Consider the following 14,139-nt stretch of genomic DNA (forward strand, 5'->3'; position numbering starts at 1 on the left):
CAATTTTCAGTGTATTTGGCCAAGCTAGAAATGAAGCAAACTAATGGAAAAGTCATTCTTCATGTGAGAGAAGAAAAAACACAGCAGCAATTCTCAATCTTGCCAAGTTTCTAACTCCAAATTCACAATATTCCTCATTTACTATTAATGCAATTAAAGTGCAGCTATTAAGACCTCAGGAATTTTATTCTTTTCATAAATACTGAAGTTGTTTGATACGTTACCAAAATTGTTACAAATGCAGATAGTTGCTGAAAATACTCTTCAAGACAAAATTACTGTTCAAGTGTTCACAGCACAGTCATCAAAACAATTTACTCTCATACATAACAGAGAGAAAATAGTAATAGTAACTAGAGCACCCAACAGACCAAAATTACTGAATTGTGTTATCAGATAAGTGCAATTCACTCCTGCAGACTTCTGCACAGACCATCTTTTCTACTTAACTTTACTTGGACTCACTGTAGTGGAAATGATGGCTCCTCCTCCTGCTGAGTTATAGAAGTGGTCTGTGTAGCCTGAGTACAGCTTCCTAAGGCTGGATCCCAGCTGAAAGCAAGAGAAACACCTGGCACAAGAAGTGAAGCACAGCATGCTCAGCACATTTCTGTACAAGCACCAACAGCCAGAGAACCTGTCCCTGGGTGCCAGCCCCAGCAATGCCAGCCTTTCCCTTGGGATCTACCAGGACCTTCCCCACACTTGGCATTCATTGTACATTTTCTCCAGCACAGTGAGCAGTGTAGGACCTCGGTCCATTCTTCTTTCTTCTGAACATTTAATCTGATATTTTTTGCTTTCTGTTGATATAATAGAGAACCTAAGTACAAGAAGCTCTTGTATTTTTGTTCAGTATAATTAATCAAAATTTAGTGGGGGGATTTAAAAACTAAATTAAAAAGCAGTGTAAGAAAATACAGTAAAGATACTGCACCTAAAAACCCTGACTAATAATTGGGTAAAACTGACACAACAATCAAATGGAGATACTTTCCACAAACCAGAAGACAGATATGTTAAATTTCAAAATGCTAAGATATCATAGTATCCCAATAAAATGCAGGCAGCTGAAACATCATAAAATAAATCCCAGCTGTCTTTCAATATTGAAAAAGGAAGTCAGAGTAACAATCGAACCCCCATGACAGATGAACATTTAATCAATAAAAGCACATTTTTAGTGGCTTCTCCTCTTTGAGGAAATTCTTAAGCAATACCTGCTCAAAGTAAAATCTGGAAGGTAAGAAAATCCCCCCTAGCAGCCACATGAATAGGATTCTGCAGCCACCAAAACATTTTCTCCTAACCACAAATAATTATAATTTACAGTGCAAGAGATTAAAAACCATTTTATTACTTCTCACTGCCATTCTGCCCTTACAGGGCTGTAGTTACGACTGGCCAAGTAGATCTTTAATTTGCACACCTCAAATACTGATTATCTGTATTCTGCAGACATCTACCAATACATACATCAAAGCAGCTGGCTTCCCCAGAATGTTAACGAGGGCTCATTGTTCTTACATTCTTTTTAGAGTTGAATCCCGGTGCATTAGGTCTATAAACAGGTCCACTTAGTCATTTTCTTACAAGCTATTCATGTAGAAACTATAATGTTCTGTTCTCCCCAGAAGCTTATAATACATCACATGGATAATTGCATTTGAAAAGATTAAGCATGAAACACAAAAAACACTGATAAAATTCAAAGTACACCTGAGTCATCACAGGAGAAATACCATTATTTCTTAAAGAGCAGGTAGCATGGGGGGGTTGGGGGGAACCAGAAAAAAACCCAAAACAAAATGAAAAAAACAAAATTAAAGTTTCAAAGAGCAGAATCCTTTAAGCACTGAGCAAGCATATTAGCCTTGAATTATACACACCGACCTGAGACACAGAGCATGCCATGAAGTATTAAACATAAACTACAGTGGAATTAGCCTCATATACACCCAACAGGGCATAAATCTTCACTAAAGTCTCCTGGAACACACAAAACACTCACACAAATAATCTATTGAGAGAAGACATCCTCCAGCCTCTGCTCTCCCAAAGCCAGAAAGCCTTTCCTAAAAATTAAAGTCCAAGTCTGCATCTCTAAATAGTGACAAACACTAAATCTGTTCAATCAAATGCAGTGTAACAGGAGACAGTTTTCTGAAATTGTTGAGTTTTGTGTATGCAATTGTTTCATATGAGCCACACTATTTTGAAGAAATGACCTCTTTTCTAATCATGTTAACCATTATCTGTTTTGACACTCATTTAACTGGCAAGGATTCAACCACTTACTAAGTAATTCCACTTGCTATGTATTAATAGTTTAAACTGGTTTTTGCTGTCTCCTATCTGAGCACCCTCCAGATAACTTCCAGTGTTTTTCCCATTTATATTTGATTTAGAAAAAGTCATGACAAAACACAATGTCACTTTTGAAACTAATAACAGTGTCATTTGAAACAGTTCATTAAATTTGCAAAACATGCATTGCAACCTCTCTATTGAGGCAGTATCTATATTAAAGGCAGTAAATCCAATTTAAAACAACTTTTAATCAAACTCAAGTGTTGAAGTTCTTAATATGTCAACCGACAGTGTACAAAGGCCAAGGTGTACATTTCATTGTCAGACTAGTTCAAATAATTAATGAGATTTAAAATTAATTTTGGTACAGCAACATGCAATTTTTCCAACTACTACACTGACTCATTTAGTAGAAAATATTGCAGGCAAACATTTCCCAAGTCCATTTCAGTAGACATTGTTATCAGCAGAGACATTCAGACTCAATCTTGGCTTCTTTGGAAGTATCCAGAAATCCAACTTGTCTGTATTATTAACAACCAGTAGGTGCCAGCCCCTACAGAAGGCAGAAACAACTTGACTGATATATGAGAGACCAGGGTTCCACATGTCCAAGTAGCCATTTGTTTCAAGTATATTCAACTTCCCTAAGCCAGAGGGGTTTGCCTCCTGTCTGATCTATGCTTGGTGATTTCCCCAAACCCTGGGCAGACACAGCCCTGTCTTAACCCCCTGTGTTCCATGAGTACTGAGTTACAAATACGTTTTTCAGAACACAGATACTGCTAAATGGGACTGTGGTGACTGGCTCTACCCCAGCACTGCCCTCTGTCTTTTTCAGTCACACACTGCAACAAGCTCCAGCTTCTCACTTTTGGCAAAGCTGAGGGCCAGGACTTGAGGATGAGGAGAAGACATTGCCAGCTCAGGTCACAGGGCTCTTCAAGGGTCACTGCTCTGCTGCCTATTTAAGCCTTCCTTGCAAGGCTTATCTCCCAGGAAACCCAAATGCATGGGCATTCTACATTGAAACAGTAAAAGTGCAACAGTCCTCTGTTCATTGTATTTGTTTCCCTGTTATTCACCACATAAAGACATTTTCAGTAAGAATGCACCGACTAAACTAAGCAATGACTTAATAGATAATGTTAAGGACTTCAGACTCTTTCAAAAAACTCAAAAAAAAAGTTTATTTTTGAGATACCTTAATCTTCCAAAAACAAAAGCATTCCTCATCACACAGCACAGTTCAGTTCTTTTCAGCTTGGTCAGTTATTCCTGTTTGGTTTTTTATTCTCCAAATTATCACAAAAACATCACTTCAGGATCTAGCTACTGGCACTACAATATTTCAGCTGCCACTCTTGTTTTGTAGCTGAACATGCTCCACAGTTAATTCAACAGTAGTAGTCAAGCAACTAATGCAAAAATCCAACTTCTGTTTTTCCTGTTAAAGACATAAACCCCTACTTCTGCAACATTTACAGAATCTGCACCAGTCATTCTGATCCCTTTTATGGAGCTTTTAAACATTGACAGCATTAACTAATTAATTTGCCATTAACTAATTTATCTACTGACCAAAGAGAAAGAAACTGACACTGGGAAATGATTAGTTTGGAGGTTAAATTAATTAAAAACAGTACAGTAGTGACAGAATTTAATCTCATGCTTCTCATGAGAGCATGGAATCACTCACAACTGCAGCAATTTGTGATAAATCCATGGAGAGATTCTATGATGGGAGTGGAATTAATTTGTGTCACCCCTAAGAGTATATGTCCTCAGTCAACAGTACCTGTACTAAACAATATTAAAAACACACAAATTGAGCAAACCAAATGAACTTGCTTGAGCTAGCACATGATACATGCCCTTCAATATCAAAACACAATAATTTGCATCAATAAAATTCAGGGGATCACAGGAGTGGTCAGAATGAACATTTTTGCAGTCTGTCCTCATCTGTGTGAATGCACTTGAGTAAAGAACCCAGCAATGCACAAGGGTAGTGAAGAGCCGCTGAAAATACATCACCAAGCACAACTCCCCACCCAAACCCAACCCCTGCATCACTCAGGAAATTGCCACCAACTCACAAGTGCAACAGAAGAGGGACCTCTGGGCCTGAACAAAGAGAGCAGTGATGAGATTCCCAAGTCCTGTGGCAAAGAAACAACAGAGAGAAGGATGAGAAGATGGGAAGATGAGCGGCTCCAAGCACAGGGACTCAGGCTTCTGCAGCAACTTGATTTCTCCACTCAACTCTTTTCTGGATCTTAATACAAAATGCCCTGAATGCATGAGCCCCCACCAAAGCAAGGCTCTAACTATCCAAGAAACTGGGCTGTTTTGAATGGAAGATTAAACAAACATAGCTTAGAAGACTCTTCTGTTATTTGCTCTTAATAACAGAGTACTGGTGACAGAACTTGTCACCCCATTGAGGTACATAACCCTACAGCTCAAATCAAGAGCTGCTTTTGCAGGTTATACACAGAGGATCCAAATGGCTTCAATTTGAATCCCAAAAGAACCAGTGACATTGTGGTTGTGGCAGCAAAGTTTCCATCATGCATTATACAATTCTGCCCAAAAGCCAAGGTAAGTACTCACATTAAGCAGACCATCTATAAAAGGGAGATAATGTTTTGTCCTGCTTTTGGTATTATTGGCAAGTTATCTTCTATGTGTGAGCAGGAAGTTGCACTGCAGCTTATGACAAGAACGACATTCACTAGGTGGTAGTGTCAAACAAATAATAGCCATGCTAATAACTAAAGGAACTATCAAGACAAATCAATATGAAAAGAAATTACAATGCTTATGTAAAACATTATTGTCTACTCATTGAAAAATTACAAACCACGAAATACAACTGAGCTAGCAATATGGCCAAGTTGCTATTGATTTACATTAAGAATTTTTCCCTACTTGACATATCTAGAATTTTTATATAATTGTATATTAAGGCTCATAGTGAGGATGAGATCTATTATAAATTCCACACATCTGCTGAGAAACACCATTCTGAAATTAACTGTCTTGAAACTTATATTTAGAGCACATGAAAGTAATTCAATTTCCCAATATTAACTCTTCTTACATCAATACCAGAATTTAAGACAGGTTGCATTTTTGTCCATGTTGTAGAACAAAACCAAGAGTCTCTTTTCTGTGGGGCCACAAGAAACAAGTATTTTTTGCAATTTTTTTCAGAGGAACAGATTCAGCTGACAAGGCTAACATTTGATAATGACTGAATAACTGTGACTTAGATTCTAAATAAATGTAGGATGTCATGAAAATTTTTGAAGTTCAAGTCATGAAAATGCGATGATTAAATCTAAGTTTTTATTGCCATTAATGTCATTCTCTTTTTTTTATATAAGCAATTTAAGGCTGCTTTATTAAGTATTTTGTAATACAATACAGACTTCTAACATTCAAAATAGACTATTTGATCTCAGGGATAGCTACTCAGCCCCACAGGTACAGCAATGATCAATTCAAGATGCAGGCCAGCATCTCTGAAAATGATACCTCTTTGTACAGACTCTGAGTATGCAAACATGTAAATTAGTCTGGAGAGAAAGCTACAGTAATGGGGGGATTCTGGAGAGTGTTAAACACCATTATGATGAGGTTTCAAACAAAATTCATTATCATTATTTTAAAAAATTACAGTTATTTTCTCCTGTGCTGCTATAATTTCCTTTTGAAATTAAAATTCCTGTGTGATACCAAATGATATCTGACTATTTGACAGAATTTGAGACATACATTGCACATGCTACTTGCTTCATTGAGCTTTACATGGTCTATCTTCAAAACTCAACAGTGATCTAGTGAAACTGAAATGAACACCACAACTGTTTGGGGTTTTTTAGTGAGGGAATTTAACATTTAAGCTGCACAAACCAGCAAGGTACTTCCTGATTACTCTAAGTCCTTAACACTAAATGAATTTATCATGTCTTTTGTCCTCCATTGTTAATCTCATACTTCCACACAAGGAATTAATCAGAGAGCAACAAGCCAGTACCTCTGATATCTGATATCATTAATGACATTTCTTTATTAGCAAGAAAAGAGACTATTTATCAAAACTCCAGCTTCAGGTTTTACAAGCAGCTGACAGAACAACTGTGGGTCCAGCTTCAGAAACAGAACCACACTGAACAGGCTCAGAAAAGCACTTCTTTTGATCATAACCTGATAGTCTTCATGCTCATCTGGACAATTTTAGACTCACACTAGCATCAAACATGGCTATCCATTTGCCCTGTAACATTTCACCTGCTGTAGAACATGCAGGTTGTTGAAGCTGCAGCCCCCTGAGCAGGAAACCACTACTGAGAGAAGAGGACCCAACACACCCCAGCCAGCAGAGAGGACAAGGCCTGGGCAGACAGCTTGGCAAGGGAGAAAAATTAAATTATTTTAACAATTAAATTAAATTATCATCACAGAACAGACAACAAACTGGGTCAAAGCAAACAATGAGGCATTCTAGGGATGGCAAAGCATAGAGTTTTCTAAAGGAAAAAATTGCTTTGCTAAGAATGTTGGGGCTTGTTTTATTAAAATCATCAGTATCTTTGGTTAGACAAGCCCTTTCTCTAAACTGCTTTTAACATAAAAAGTAAATCATAAAAGACCACAGAATGATTATTTCTTATAGCCCCGTCTGCAAATTACCTGAAGTTAAAACACAGAAAGAATTAAATATCATATGCTGTAAAATTCTTTTTATTTTTATCAGATACTTCACTTGATACTCAAGGAGAAAATTGTGTGCTACTTAGAAGATGCTCCTAAACTAAAGTTCCTTGTTCAAATTAGAAACTTTGACATTTAAAATGAATTTTAATAGGATAATAAACTCAGGATATTTCATAACTCCATCCAAGATATGAGGCATCTCTCACCTACTGACACCTCAGACTGAATGAAAGTCATCATTAAACACTCATGAGGCAGCACACCAACAGACACTTTGGAGTGAGTTATTTGAGTGGTAATGACAGATATGAGAAAAAAACCAAAAAAGCAGTTCAGCCTCTATTAGAACTATGTTGTGATATTGTAATTTCTAAACTCAGTACAGTTCTACGAGATCTGTTACTAATTGGCCCAAAGCAACAAGCAATTCTGATTTCTGGGTGCAAACTGGCAATTAGAAACATTTACAAAACCTTCCTAGAAATCAGGGCAATGTATAAAAGAGAAACAGACTTCTTATAAATCACACAGAAAAAGATAAAATACAAAAAGTTCTTATGACAAGAAATTTAGAGGTTCCTTTTCTAAAAATTAAGGAACTGCTATAAATCAAGTACAAGGGAGGTGTCCATGCATACTATACACCAGTGCAGCCTGGTTTTATTAGCACTGCAAAAAAAAAAAAAAAATCTTATAACCAATTTTTCCATAGCCATCCCTGTTGCTTAGCATAGGAAAGTCTATCCCTTCATCCCCATTCCAACATAAACATTAAGTTGCTAAAGTTCCACTGATCTGTACCAGTAATGAAGGAAGATTCCTGAAAGTTCAAAATCTCACAAGTTCTCACTGATAAAATGAGATAGGTTGGTAGAGATTTACTTGGTTTAGAAACTGATTTTCTGCTTTATCAAAACTGGATTTAAGCAAGCAGTTACAATAGTTTTAATGGAACACTATAGCTTTATAATATTCAGAGATTATTGTGAAATAAGATGGTGCAACAGTACCATTAAAAAAAAAACCAAAAAACAAACCAAAAAGAAAAAAAGAAAAAGGTAAAAAGCCGGAAAAAAATCAGGATTAAGGGAGTGAAAATATTCCAAGAGAAAAGACCTTCATTAGTACCACAAGTCTCCATTGCAAACAGGTTCAAAGCAACTGTACACCAAGTAAATCAATCTGATCTGTACCTTGCCCAGAATATCTATCAGTTTGCCATTCCTGTTGCCATGCTTGGAGGGGAGACATGCACTCAGTGCACAAAACACATCACATTTGATGTGACTTTTTAAAGGTCAGGATTTTATTTAAGAAAGTGATTCAGTGCTGGTTACTGAGTTACTGGTCAAATGTAGAACTGATTCACTGCTGTATGCCCTAATTCCCATGATGAAAGCAAATATGGCACTGACTTTCTATGGAAGGCATATAACACACAGTGAATTTACTACAGTCAGAAAAAGCCTGGGATAACAGAAGAAATAGAATACTTATTTCTGCAGGTATCAATAATGCAACTATCACAAAAAATGTGTTACAAAATTAGTTCTTAAAAACTGAGATCCAAAACATAACTTGATAAAGGATTAAGCAAATCAATTGTCCGCAAAGCATTTCTAAATGTTTGCTCTGTGGGTGACCATGAAAGGGAATGTGTTCCCTAAATGCAGGCTTTTGACTGAAGTTCAAGCTGTGCATGTTTTCCAACAAATCTCATTTCATAGAGATTTAAGATAAAAGTCAGACTCTTAAATAACTAAATTCCAGACTAAGTATCAAGAGAGGAACTTAAAACCCTTACTGAGCCTTGAGAACCAGGTAACCCCAGTGGGCCATGACATGACTTGTGCTTTGACTGCCTGTTGGCAGGAACTTTCCTCACTTCCACCTCAAATAGAGGGTGAGACAAGACTGGAACAGTAAAACTTAGAAACAAGCAGATAATTAACCATCACAGAAATGAATGGCTGCAATCCCCTGGCCAGCTGCAGATAAACAGCGACCCTACAGTTCCTTCCCTTAACACACAAACAACAGTGCATCCTCCAGGTGTCAAGGCAGGAATCATTTGGTCAAAAGTTGTTCCTAAAATAGCTGCATTAGCATCAATGTGCACCAGAATGCTTCTTTCTCTCAAGTAATACTCCTTCCAACTCCCCTAATTAAATCTGCTTATTCATTTTACAACAGAACAACAGATTCTGACAAAGCAGCAGCAGTCAGAATTCTTGAATTATTAAAATTTTTTGGTACATATTGATAACTGCATGTTCCTAAATTACTTTTCAAGACAGAAGACAGAGAGTCAGGTACATAGGGAAATACTCACATGTATAAAAACACAAATATTTGCACACAACCTGTGTGTGAGCAAGGAAGAAGCCACACCAGTAACAGTGAGGAATTCAGACTGCATCACACAAAAAATTTAACAGACAACCCCGAAAGTAAATATAAAGTATCTAAACGTTTTTAAATTACTAAAACAGGCACATTATAATCTATATAAGTAAAAACACCACAAAGGATTAGATCCAAAAATCAGAATAACATTTTTCAGTTTGAAACAAATACTTGCATAAGCTTATTTTGCAATTAAACACCTTCTGGCAAACCAGAAAATATCCAGCAGAGAACTATAAGGAGACATGATGCTCATTTTGAAGGCAATATCAGAAAGAAATCTGGAACACAGCACAGATGCTGGTGCACTAAAATGAATGCTAGTTCAGAGATTCAAAACCTTTATCAAACTTCACATCAGCTAACTAAAATGAGTTTTTAATCAAAACTTAGTTCTCAATTTTGCATATTTTAATTGAGTATAAACACTCCTAAGGTATCAATAGTGATAACACTTCAGTGTAGCTGTTTCCTCATCATTTGACCAAGAAGTAGAATATTAAAAGCAACACATATTGAAATGAAGAATATCTAAAAATAACGCCAAGAAGCTTTTCAACAGATGCCCTTAGTGCTTGTGCACCATGAAAGTTAATTTTTAAGCAAATGACATGAATTTTAAGAGCCAAGGAGCAGCAGAAATGCTGCCCCATTCCCATTGCCCTGAACATCAATAATGACACAAGGGCCACAACATCGAAACTACACTTGGGGAAAGTGTTTCAAAATAAACAATTATTTGATTTACAAATTAGGATTATAATGTGCTTAGAAAAACAAAACAAATGGAGATGCATTCTTGAAATGAAGAAAGAGGGAAAGCTTTAACATAAAAAGATCTGTATATTTTGTTAAGAAAACAAAAATTCTATTCATAGATGTTAAAGTGGGAAAACAATCATTAAAGATACGACCCCGATAATTGTTCCTGCCCAGTTCAATTATCTTTTTTAGTGGGTATTTAATTGAAAACTGAACCATGAACAAAGCAAAAAATAGCATTATATACACATCCAGCATAATTCTACAATATCTGTCTCTTGTTTTGACTTACCTAACTAGATAAGCGATTTCTAACCAGATCAGTGGTTTTTTATTGTCAAAAAATATCTGAATTTGAAGAACTGAGAAATAAGCTAAAATAATTGCTATTTCATAAACTATGCCTATGGATAAAATAGAATTTCCAGATTTTCATAATTCACAACTTCTTTTTTCCTACCACTGCCTTTTCTGTTTCTTGAAAAGACTATTAATAAAGTTCTCTCAATTTAGGAAATTATCATTTTGACTAAAACATGCCTTTGTAGTGCCACCTTATTATTATTAATTAGCAGCAGCAGCCTAATCAGGTTGGAAATTCTAAAGCTTTTTTATAAAAGCTACAATTACTTGAATTTTTTTTCAGTAAGCACTAAATATCAAAAATTGCACCTTTGCTCAGCCAAGCTGAATTACCTCTTTATCCCTCATGAGGGCAAAATAATGTCATCCAGTATTAGGCAAACTTCACTGAAAAAGCCAACAAAAAAAAATAAAGATCTAGAGACCTTTTATAGTCTCGAATCATTCATTTCACATGCACAGGTTGAAAATATTGGTTAGAAAAATACTCCGATAGTTTTATAAATTAGGAACGGAAGTTTGTGTTAAATTGTTATTGAAGGAATTGGACTTTTATGACCAACCTATGCAATATTTTGTAAATCTATGCAATATTTTGTAAATCAGCAGCAGACCCTGGCAAGAAGAACATAATGGCAGGGAAATTCACTGCCTCATCCTGCTAATTGAAAGGACCTGACCTCGTCAGAGTCATGCACTGCAAGTTGGAACAGCCACACTGCAAATTATCACTGCTTTGCAGCTGCCCCTGTCTGCTACCTGTTAAGGCAATGTAACTGAGCATGCTACGCTCTGGTGATTAAAAATTAACTTTTTCCCAGTCTACATGGATTTTAGAAGGTTTAGAAACAGAAAAACTCCAGGTAAGTGGGTTTTTGCCTACATTTCAAAGTTATTTAGAAAATTAATACACTGTTCCATGTATTGTTGCTATTGATATTCAGGTTAGACCTGGAGCTTCCCAGGAGGTGACAAGTTTGCAAGCAGGGATGTATTTACACAGCATCAACTCAATGTCCCAAACTTCCTTGTGCAATTTGCCTTTACTTATAGAAAGAGTAACAGTGCAGTCAGTAAAACATCAGCTAAAAACCTTACCCATACAACAAGGGGTAAGAAAAGAAGCCTATTACATACAGACTTCAATGTGTAACTTTAGGACACTCAACCCCAATATTTCCTCCCCATTCTTGAAGAAACCAGCATTCCAAATGTATATAAGCAATATATGTGACTGCTGGGAGTAAACTTTCAGTTCTCTGTAGGCACTTTTCCACTGATAAAGATACATTCAGCATATGTATATACTGAAAATTCTACATTGCTGTTCTTGGCATGTAATTAGGGGCAAAGGAAAATGTGCAGGACTAGAATCTTAAGTGTTGGTTTAATAACCTTTATACAGCTCATTTCTGAATGATTTTCTTTCTCTCTGGAGAGGCTTCTAATGTCAAACACTAGTATTAAGGTGAGTCATGGTTACAGAAGAAGCACAGAGAGGGCACATGACAAAATTATTAATTATGGGGAGGGAAGGAGGCAGAGAATTCTTTTTACTCCATAAATGTCCTTGGAAAGCAGAATATTTAATACTGAAGTCAAATACAGTTTCAGTAGTCAATAGCCACTAAAGTCTTACTGCTGCTGAAAACAGTTGGGGATTTAAGAATGCCATTTAAAAACTGTTGCAAATGTGATTTTTAGAAGGCATTGGATATTTTTGAGAAGGCAAAAAGATTTACAACTTTTCAACTACGGTAACAGAAATTGGGCAATTATTCAATATCTAAGATATCTAAGCTATCTATCATTATCCAAGCTAGTGAGCTAAACAACTTAAATAGAGTAATTTAAAATATACTTTTTCATACTGCTGGCAGTTATTGTTCATTTTTCAGATTCCTTCCTTTCACACCAAATGGTAAGAATTGTACCAAGGCCAACAGGAGAGGCGGTCAGCACTACTTTCTGCTAAACTGAAATCTAACAATTCTTATTCTAACACCAAAAGGTTACCTACAAATAATACCTTAAAGCAACAGGACAGGTAAAGTTTAGGGTTGGTTGTTTGGGTTTGGGGTTTTTTTGAGGGAAAGGGAAAAAGAAAAAGAATTGTGGTTCTACTCTAATTCATTTTATCTTTAGTAGATTACCAGAGTTACGGAAACTTCCTTTTTCCAGCAATTCCAACATAATTTTCCAGCAACTATGTGAGCAGGCTTCATTAGGAATTGTATCTTTGAACTAACATTTTAATCATAATTTAAGCAGGAATGTAGAAAAACGCACAAAATTTTAACAGATCAAATACAATCTAAGCTTTCAAAGTAAAATATTTGCATTAAAACTTTTAAACAATCTCTGATTTTTTTTTAATCCAGGAAACATTTTTTCTGCATTATGAAAATTCTACAGTATCTAGCATTCAACTACTTAAAGTTTTTTGCCTGATACAATCCTACTTCTTACAAACATCAGAATAGTTCACTCTGCCAAGGAATTGCATTTATGAAAAATGCATGATGTGAATGCCAAAGGCCATGTTTTTAGAATGAAAAAAAAATAAAAAATCCAATACATCCTTTAAAAGATGACAAATGGTCTTCATGAAAGCCATTCCTGCTCTTTCCATTATGGAAAAAGAAATCACAGTGGGAGTACTAAGCTCAGCATATATTTGGCAGCTCACTGACCAGACAGGCTATTAACTATATAAAGGGCTATTTCTGAACATTTTTTTTCCTTAAATAAAGTTTTGATTTCTCAATGATTGAAATGCAGTGATGAATGTAAGTGCAAGCTGCTTATTAGAAATAGTATCTCATCATCCCTGCACTCCGTATTTTACCACAGCTCCTATATCAAATGCATTTCTTCTGTAGATTCCAATACATCCCTTTAGTCTAAAACTTCCTTCACATTCCTTAACATCTCTTGTTTCCAGATATCCCTCTTTTATTTTCTACAGCTTCCCATCACCCGGCTGTTTACTCTGCCACCATATCTATGTTTTAAAACCTCTTCCTAGATCCTGAAGCCTCAGCAAGTCTCCTTCACTGCCTTTTTAGAGGCAGAATCTGTCCTTTCATTAAGCCAGCTCTACTTGTGTCTCCCTACGGAAGTAGTCAAGCTCCTCCTTTGTGTGACAGCAATCACCTCTGACCTTACCACCAGGAGCCAGTTTCTTGTGGTTGTTGGTTTGTTGGGGTTTCTTTCAATATGAACATACCTATACTAAACCTATACTATGAGGAGTGAGAAAAGGTTTTGTTTTTTAAACAGTGGAGCAAAAAAAGGGCTTGGTATTTATGATGAACCCTCTGCTACCAGCTGATAGCCAGCAGCACTCAGATGGACTGGGCTTAAGGTGTTTCATTAATTATGCATATTAGAGGGATGTGTCCTATCAATAAATGAAACTTGAAAATGAAACAAAGCATCTCAAATTTAATATTCTGATAGCATTTCCCAATACTGAGTCATGTTTGATACCACTGGGAAAAGCTCACTGAACTGGAGATATGAACAGAAATTCAAAGTGACAGAACAAAGTACTGTGCATGGTCACTTATA

At 36.2% G+C, this 14,139-nt stretch overlaps 1 protein-coding gene across 6 annotated transcripts in view; it reads right to left on the reverse strand.

Annotated features, from left to right (window-relative positions):
* The window catches only part of FHIT (fragile histidine triad diadenosine triphosphatase), a 516,963-nt gene that overhangs the window by 453,222 nt on the left and 49,602 nt on the right, over nucleotides 1–14,139 (reverse strand). For 2 of the 6 annotated variants that reach the window (XM_084214236.1, XM_084214237.1), the window contains one exon: nucleotides 4,410–4,472. The exons of the other annotated variants lie outside the window; for them this stretch is intronic. The gene's annotated coding sequence lies outside the window, so the exon portion shown is untranslated. The remainder of the gene's footprint in view (nucleotides 1–4,409; nucleotides 4,473–14,139) is intronic. 6 annotated transcript variants of the gene reach the window in all.

This window comes from Fringilla coelebs (genome assembly GCF_963513975.1).
Source record: "Fringilla coelebs genome assembly, chromosome: 13".
Taxonomy (NCBI): domain Eukaryota; kingdom Metazoa; phylum Chordata; class Aves; order Passeriformes; family Fringillidae; genus Fringilla; species Fringilla coelebs.